The sequence below is a fragment of the Etheostoma spectabile genome, chromosome 6 (assembly GCF_008692095.1).
Source record: "Etheostoma spectabile isolate EspeVRDwgs_2016 chromosome 6, UIUC_Espe_1.0, whole genome shotgun sequence".
In the NCBI taxonomy this organism is placed as follows: Eukaryota; Metazoa; Chordata; class Actinopteri; order Perciformes; family Percidae; genus Etheostoma; species Etheostoma spectabile.
The window spans coordinates 26,550,936-26,557,678 of NC_045738.1; the positions used below are offsets into that span (position 1 = coordinate 26,550,936).

General features: G+C 42.8%; 1 protein-coding gene across 1 annotated transcript in view; it reads left to right on the forward strand.

The window, feature by feature from the left end:
- The window catches only part of LOC116690637 (phosphatidylinositide phosphatase SAC1-B), a 12,970-nt gene extending 11,298 nt beyond the window's left edge, over window positions 1–1,672 (forward strand). The window contains 1 exon segment of the mRNA XM_074783856.1: window positions 1–1,672. This exon segment is cut by the window's left edge and continues 266 nt beyond it. The gene's annotated coding sequence lies outside the window, so the exon portion shown is untranslated.
- The last annotated feature ends 5,071 nt before the right edge of the window (window positions 1,673–6,743 follow it).

The window sequence follows — 6,743 nt, forward strand, 5'->3', positions numbered from 1 at the left end:
GGGGGGGTGCAGGGCCGGCCTCGTGCACCACGGAAAGACAGAGACTTAGGGTGCACGAGCCTGCTGCTGTCCACACTGCAGCTTCTGACATGTGGACAAGACTGTCTGTCCACTGGACCTCTGGACTTTGTTCTCCCTGGATGTGATGTTTCCTGATGTCAGAGGACGTCGTTTGTCCCGCAGCGTTGGGATCCCAATCACAACATCTGCTGTGATGTCACAGCACGGCTGTGTATTCATTACTGTATGCACCATTAATTTGCCTTTTGTCTTCTTTTTGCTGATTTCTGTTCACCCCTGTCCAGCTGCTCTGTTCCTGGGGAAACGCTGCCTGAGGGACAGCAGTGACAGCCAATCAGGTGGTCCGTACATCACACAGCCAGCGTGTCATTGGTGTCTCAATATCTTAATAGTCTGAACTAGAGCTGCAACTAGCCATTATTTTCATAGCCGATTCATCCGTGGAGTATTTTCTGGATGAATGGATTAATCATTTGGTGTCTTAAATAGTGAAACATGGATCAGTGCTTCCCAAAGTCCAAGATGACAGCCTCAAATATCTCGCTTTGTCCCCAACTCAAAGATATTCAGTTTACTGTCACAGAGGAGAGAAGAAACTAGAACATATTCACATTTAACAAGCTGATATCACACAAGTTTTCATGACTCAAACTGATTAATGGATTATCAAAATAGTTGGAGATTTATTTAATAGTTGACATCTTATTATCTGATTAATCTTAGCAGCTGTTGTCTGAATGGAGCAATTGAGCACTCTTTATAAAGTCAGGTATATATTGTATATGGTATATGTTTCAGTTTCATCAGTCAAACATTGTTTGACCAGACCAAATATCACAGCAGAGGGTGGAGAAGGCTGTAGACGGCAGCTTGGTTCCTGTTAGTGTTCAGCGCTACATGTGGCCCCCATGTAGCATTCCAAGCTTTTATTGTCCATGAAAAGTCTCTATACTCACTTTATTCCTGCTCCCCACTGAGTCATCTGTAAGCAGGAATAAAGAGAACATAGCATGACACAGTATTGGTAACATATTTCCACGTTATGGGATGTCAAAGTCACGGGGTTGTTTTCCTGCTGCAGCAGGTTGAGGCTTCAGGCTAACAGCTGGGTTTAATATCACTGGTTATCATATTCATTTCATCTGTCCCCTTCACACGCTATTCAAAGGTACAGCTGTGGTGCTATAGATAAAGTTTTTAAACTTGAACCTTGGATGTAGTTTCAGCATACTGGTCAGTAACTGACATCAGTCATAAGAACGGAGTTGGATTTCAGACGGAGATGCATGGATAATAAACTTGAGATTCTGCCTGTTAATGTTGTAATCTCTGACATTTCTAATGTGTGTGTGTATATATATATATAGAAAATGTTAACAGTATTGTTTAATGTTCTGCTGTAATTGGCGATTATCCTGCAGCAGCTTGATGAGGTGCACCTGAATGCATCTCTGTAGCTCTCTGCTTCTGTATGGATGGGCCTCATGCAGGAACCCTGTGGAGCGTTTGAGTGATTTAAGAGAATGTGGGACATTCACCACTTGACTCTTTGGTCCAGAAGAAATGACCACGGCTCCTTTCTCTTCACAACTGGAATGCCTTAATCTGAATGAGTTATGCTTCTGAAACTAATAAAATATTTAGTAAGACAGTCACTGCTAGCTCAACCTTCTGTTCACCATGTCATCATCGTCATGGCTGCCAGTTTTATGTTTTAGGATTTTTCTACAGGACTGGTAGTTAAAGTTCTCTCTCTGAGCTGTGCCTCAGGCTCTTCATTATCAGCACTGGTGGGGGGGATGCTAGAACTGCTGGCATCACACACAGCTGTGGATATTATTACTTATTGTCAAACTGGGAGATGATGCTCAAATGTCCACAAAGCTGTGACTGAGTGAAGAGTGTGTACAAAATATTTAAATATGAATGCATTATTTTGTAAAATGAACAGCCCCTCACCCTTGAAATAGTTCTATGTATTTAAATAAAACCATCCTTAACCGTTAAGGTACATTGATTGATTCTGTGGGGTCAGATGAAACCACCAGAGGCCAAGAGCTTTTGATCCTGAAGCGGTGACGTTCCAGTCCTGGTTTATGGTTGATGTTTTGTTCTGAACAACAGGGATAGAAAATATAATGTTGGCTCTACTCCTGAGGAACTGTAATCCTGGAGAAGAAAGTTATTGTTTTATAGGAAAACTGCAGTATCCAGTCATCATCATACATCCATAATGATACCAAATATTATCTTAACCAGGGTGAGATTAATCATTTATCATTTTGCAGTTTTGTGGCAGAAGTAAAATAAAATTTCATTTTTTACGGACTAAAGTACAGAGTGTGGACTGGAGGCTGGAGAGGAGCTCACGGTTGAAAGACTACAGACTATAAAAGGTTGTTTGTTTATATTTACTATATATATATATATATATATATATATAACAAAATGTTAAAACGAATAGTAATATTAGTGGGTCTGCTCTCATAATTTTATAAAATAAATTGCACATTTGGCTTTGACATGTGATGAGTAGGAGAATATAAGATAAACAAATCGGATGCCAGGTGAACAGCGACTGGGATCCCCAGAAGTGCAGGTGGAGAGGGTAATATAAGTCATAATAAGTCATTGAGGGGATGAAATGAACAATGTTCTATGGATATTGATTCCTGGTAAACTGCTCTAGTGTCAGCCTGCTGAAACCTTCTGCTAGACTAGATCACCAGACAGCAGTGCAACATGTCCTGCTCCTAACTCACCTGGTGACAGAGGTGAGGGAAAAATGAAGTAGATCTAGACAAGTACAGTTACATGCCACCAATGTTGTTGTTTTTTCTCCAAATATGACAATCTTCTGAATTTGATACAGGTAGACAAAAGTCTTTTGATTGGGGTTCTGGTATTCAATACACACATCTCAGCTCCACTATGTATAGAACCCCTTTTTTCCATGAAGTGAACTTATTAACAAAAGAAAAAGAAAAAAACAGCAGGATTGTAAACAGCATATTCTGGTTGGATATTTAGAATTAGGCATGTGGGATATTCTGCTATTATTCTGGTTTAAGACGCATCCTTTGGACATCAGCGCATTCAGAATATGTCTCAGTCAGGGATTTACTGCGGTTTACGTCCCGTTTACGGCACCTTGTCTGTTTCCAGTTTATGGTTAGCTCTGTGCGTTGCTATGGTTACCGTTACAGAGCAACCAGCCAGCAGTTTGCAGGGCTGCAGTCCCGATCAGAAGGAGGAACTCAGCTACTTTAAACTTCGTCAAAGACTCAGATAGCAGCAGCTTTTTGAGCCGAGCTTCTCTAGGAGCTGCTTGAAGGAATGAAGGAGAGCCGCTGTGTTCCCACGCTCCAACAAGTCCTCCACCGCCGGGACACTTTGGAGACATCTCATTTTACATGACTACATGGAAATGGGACTTTTAGTTCAATATTCATTTTCATTATCAGCTTAGAATATCATCTATTCGCAGACCTGCAGAAAGCCAGCGTGGCGTTCCTCAGCAGTTATAAAACCAGAGTCCAGAGCTCGCTGGCAGACCCACAGCTGATCTCAGGAGCGCTGACAGATGTGGCCAAACATCTGGGCAACCTGGCCTTCAGAGTCTGGGAGAAGAGGAGGGACATGGTCCACTTCAGTCCCGTCATTCTGGACCCAAACACTGCAGCCGACAGTCTCTTTCTGTCTGATGATCTGACCAGTGTGAGATGTGGAGACACGAACTGGAGGCTTCCAGACAATCCAGAGAGACACAGCAACTATTCCTCTGTCCTGGGCTCTGAGGGCTTCTGCTCAGGGACACACAGCTGGGACGTGGAGGTAGGAGACTATCCTCACTGGATCTTGGGTTTAGCTAAAGACTCTGCTGACCGGAGGGGAGAGCGATTTGCTTCACCAGAATATGGAATCTGGTGTTTAAGGCATGGTGACGGAAAATACACTAATGGAGTTGGTAAGACTGTCACAGTGAAGAAGAGACTCCAGAAGATCAGAGTCCAGCTGGACTATGAGGGGGGGGGAAGTGTCCTTCTACGACTCTAAAGACATGACTCGCATCTACACTCACAGAGACACTCTGACTGAGAAGGTCTTCCCATATGTCAGCGTGGGACCGGATGCTCACACTGCTGATATCAAAATGTGTCAAAGAGAGATGTGTGTGTGATGTCCAGACACGTCCTCCTTAGTTCAGACTTCATATCGGGACAATCGAGACAGAGAACCCTGACACTGCATGACATCATCAGGTATTCATCCAGGTAGACAGCAGTTTAAAAGGTTCAACTTCTTCTCCTGGTAATCAGCGTCTTGTGTTTCACCAGACCTCATTATAACATATTTCAGTTTGATGATGTATTCATTTCAGAACTTTTTCCTTTCCACTCCGAGTCTCAGAGGACATTCTGCTCCGACTCATTCTTTCTTCTTTTGTTCTTCAGCAGAACTGTCTCTAACGTCTGAAATGAGTTATGCTAAGTGGGTTTTTATGCAATTTACTGTAGAACATGTCCACATGTGATGCATTAAGTTGTTTTTAGTTATATGTTGGTTTATAAAGATAGTAGCGCCTGCTTGTGTTTTATTTAGAATAGATGTGTACAGAGTATGATTACAGGATGTATCATTGTGGGACACGTTTCACTTCCTGTAAGCGCCACCAGATAGAGACAAAGTCCACATATTGTTTACAGCGATCATCTGATTTCTCTACCTTATTGGTTACTCCAGATCTCATAATCAATAGTTACACCTGTCAGCAGTTTGTGATAGATATAATAAACATATAGTTCCCAGAAAGCCCATTGTGTCTGTCCACACTGTTAGAAAAGTCTAAGATACTGTGCTAATATGAAGGAATTTTCATTTTTCACAGGTGTTTTTCCATATTTTGTATTAACAGAAATGTCTACAGAGTAAACGCTGTAAATGTACAGACCTTTCTGCTTCGGGATTAACAGGAATGTCCATAAACTTCACAGAACATCATACGTTTTTCTACAGATTCTTTTCTTTCAGTGAGAAATGCATCCCTGCTGTGGGACCAATGGAGTCAAATCATCCATTACTATGATCATCATTCAGTTTTCTTGTTATGTTTTGAGAGACCGGTCTGGACATTCAGAGTCTAGTCTGTTTACACCTTGATTAGTTTTAGCCAACAGACCTTAAAGTAAAGCTGAGAGGGACTAACTCCGAGGGAAAGGTCATGTTGAAACGTCTCATTGCATCGATGGACGTCGATGATTCTGCAGCGATGCAGTGACAGCCCATAATCAATTATTATCTACTGATGTTTCTTATTGAGTTTCAGTCTGCTGAGTTCAGGAAGTGTCTTTTATAAGAGCAGGTTCAATAAAAAAGGGAGCCAGTTAGTTCAATAGAAGTCCGTCTGTTTTCACTGTTCAAAGTCCAAATATATCTCACAGTACAGTTTAGATCCCAATGTAGGGTGGAAGTACTCCAGAGTTACGGAGTTAACGGGATTCCAGTACAGTGCGTACCAAAACTTCTATACAGGATGGGAAGTTATGGAACAGTTCAGGATCTTTTATACTGTAGTTATTACTGAACTACTGGGTAGCCTTACTATTATTACAGAAAAAACATCTGGATGGAGTGAATTCAATTCAATTCAATTTTATTTATAGTATCAATTCATAACAGGCGTTATCTCGAGACACTTTACAGATAAAGTAGGTCTAGACCACACTCCAGAATTTACAAGGACCCAACAGTTCTAGTAGTTTCCTCAAGAGCAAGCAACAGGGCCACAGTGGCGAGGAAAAACTTCCTTTTAGCAAGAAACCTCGTACAGACCCAGACCCAGACCCAGACCCAGGCTCTTGGTAGGTGGAGTCTGATACCGGTTGGGGTTAGAATGAAGGGTGGCAGTTACAGTCACAAAAAATAAATAAAAATAAAATAAATGGTAGTTTGTTTGTAGTTCTTTGTAGCATAGCAGGGCACTGTGGGCGTTACAAGGCCCAGCAGGACGTAGCTGGGCCCCGCAGAGCGTGGCAGGACGTAGCTGGGCCCCGCAGAGCGTGGCAGGACGTAGCTGGGCCCCGCAGAGCGTAGCAGGACGTAGCTGGGCCCCGCAGAGCGTGGCAGGATGTAACATGGCATCGCAGGACGTGTAGCAGGACCATGGCGACAGCTGCTACCCTGATTTTTGGCGCCTCCCTGATCCTCCTCCAGTGAGGAGACGACTTCTGCATCACTTAATCAATCAGATAAGATTTTATTTCAAAATGAGCTCATTACCAACAAACACAGTTCCTTTATAATGTGGGGGTATTTAAAGGGCTCGTTGGGTACATATATGTAGGACCAGGGACTGGGACAGAGCAGTGAGTTACTGTTACTGGAGACATACAGCGCTTTGTTAGAGTGGACGCACTGTCCACTGTAAGAGTTACCTACAAATGCTTCCTTCCACTTCCTCCCACTTCCTTCCGCTTTCTTCCACTTCCTCCCACTTCCTCCCACTTCCTCCCACTTCCTTTCACTTCCTCCCACTTCCTTCCAGCTCCAGTAGATCCATCAGCAAGCGGTTCACCCCGCCACACGGCCTTTAGAAAGAACTTTGAGAGGATTGGGATGTGCTGTATGTAACATGAATATGATTTGTGCTCAAACAGAAACACAGCTGAATTTGATTGAAGTTGATTGAAGTGTTTCCACGCAACTGACCTGATATCTTTGGG